Here is a 2575-nt window from a genome sequence, read left to right as displayed (position 1 = left end):
TCCGCCTTCTACGGTAGTATACTCTGATAATTAGTTAGCCATGCAGGTTAATTAGCCTAAATTAAAAACTAATTTTTTTAAAAAAAAAATAAAAATAAAAATCTACGTTCCTAAAACGGTAAAAGGCGAAAAATCATGAAGTTTTCCACGATTTCCATATTTATAAATGGCATTAATGGTTGGGTATGGTCCCATTTGGGAGATTGTCAGTTTGAAGGATACAACATGAGCACGTGGTGTGGATGATTCATTTGTGATGGCGCTACGCAAAACGGAGAACATAGAGCCACAAAATTCAACAGCTTCATTTGGTATCCATTAATTCACAAGGGACCCCCCCTCTTTATATGCCAATTTTTTGTGTGAATTTTTAATAATTTATTTGATGGTGAGAATTTAAAGTCAAAAGGCTTGAATGCATCCCTAGTTTAGGTTATTTTATTTGATTTTACAAGGTGGAATGTTTTAGAGTGGACTTACTTTTATTTATTTATTTTAAAATGGAGTAGTTTGCCGAACATAGTCCTACTTTCCCGCATTTTTTAATGCTCTCTTTTGTTGATGTGGTTTTGAAGCTGGCTTCGATTATTGTGATTGTTATTTTTTTTTATTTTTTTATTTTTTTTTACGTTAAAAGTGTAATTTTAAATTAAAATACAAAATATGTATTATTTGAAAGTGCGTTTTAAAAAATTGTAATTTGAAAACGTATTAAAAGTTGCGTTTTCAAATTACCAACAAAGGAGTACATTTTAAAAAACGCACGATTTTAAATATCAAATTACGATATTTTTATTTCAAACGCTTAACTGTGTTTTAAAAATCACATTTACAAATTTGAAATCACAATCTCAAACGGTAAATTTCAAAATAATTTGCCATTTTGTTGTAGTAGGTTCATTTCACGTAGATTTGCCTCTAGATTGTTCTTACTTTTTTTTTTTTTTTTTTGGGGGGGGGTCCTAATAAATTTTAAGTTGTTATTGCTTTAAATTAGTTATATTGGAATTTATGTTGAGTTTGCCGATCCAATTTTTTTTTTCTTCTTTTCTTTTGATGTATAGTACAATTCCTGTTTTCTTTTGTACTTCGCTAAAAAAAAAAAAAAAAAAAAAAAATCAACTATAATTCTTAATCTTTCACCACTTTTGAAAAAAGATACACAAACTTTAAAAAATATTAATTTAGAGTATCCATCTTTTAATTTTTAATTTTTTTTAATTTCAATCGTCTGATAGAAATTTTCGTTAAATCAATAAATCCTTTAAAAATTTTCAAAATACTAGTAATTTTTTTTTTAAAAAAAAATTGCTAAGATTTATGTGCAGAACGTTAAAAAATTCCCATGCCTGAATCTTATTTTTTCATACATGGAGTCTTCGTTTTTCTTTTTTATCTTTTAAAGAAAGAAAGTCTTGACTGGAGCTGGCTAAAGCCGCGTTGTACGAAGTGGTCGTCCACTGCACTTTGTTTCAGATTAAACGTGCATTTTCAAAAGATGTGACTATTTAAATCAATCTTTTATTTAGTTCTCTTCCTGCCCAACACACCTCATTTTTGTGGGATCTGTTTATAAATGTGCGAAAAAATCTCACTTCAATGAGTTAGCTTTTAAGCTCGAGAGAAAGTTCAAAATTATCTAATAATTTTTAAAGTAATTCTCTCTAAATTTTATAGTGCCTTGATCATTATTTTTAATTAATAATTTAATAAATTATTTTTACTTTAATCTTCAATTTTTTTTTTTTCATATATTATGTTCAACTAAGTTGTATGTTAATTTTTTTTTTTTTTTTTTTAAAAAAAAATCAGTTAACTTATGCAAAACCTTTTTTAGCAAATAGACTAACATTTATTATTGAGTCCGTTGGATCAACATGTATCAGATCATAATTATATAAATAATGGAGTTATTATTGACTTTTTCTTTTTTATTTTCTCAACCTGTCATGTTATTCTCCTTGAACAATTCAAATAGTTGAAAGTGGATAGTTGTTAAGTCTTTTGTGGCAAGAGGAGAGAGCTTTGATTTTAGAAAAAAGGAGTATTGATTCCTCAAAGTAGTCAGTTTTTCCCATTGCTCCTTTCTGTCTATGAAACAATAAAAATAATAAAAACTGTCAACCTTGGCTGCGTCGCCACTATTCTACTGGCCGGCCGGAAGTCATCAGCCAACTAAGATTTGTGAATCTTTGAAATACTCCATCCTCAATGGCGCCTCATCCGATCTGTTCAGACCCTAATAATATTTTAATATATGGAAACAACCAATTTAACCACCATAATATATTTATCGTTTGCTCTCCATGTGCATTTGGATGTGTGAATTAATATAGGTTTATTCTAAGCTTTTCCCGGTGGAGGAATGTACGTTGGTTGCTTCCGATCGACTTTGCTTAGCCCATAAATTAAATTAACTAAATTCATTAAATCCAAACTTTTTAACTGTAACATCCTTACTGGTTAGGGCTAATAACTTGGCTTCGTAAGGCAATCCTGAACAACTACATAAACTCAATAAATGCATGGACTTAAGAACAACCATGTATTAAGCTTCAATACATAAACGTAAGGT

Source organism: Alnus glutinosa, chromosome 6, assembly GCF_958979055.1.
Source record: "Alnus glutinosa chromosome 6, dhAlnGlut1.1, whole genome shotgun sequence".
In the NCBI taxonomy this organism is placed as follows: domain Eukaryota; kingdom Viridiplantae; phylum Streptophyta; class Magnoliopsida; order Fagales; family Betulaceae; genus Alnus; species Alnus glutinosa.
This window is presented reverse-complemented; position numbering follows the sequence as displayed.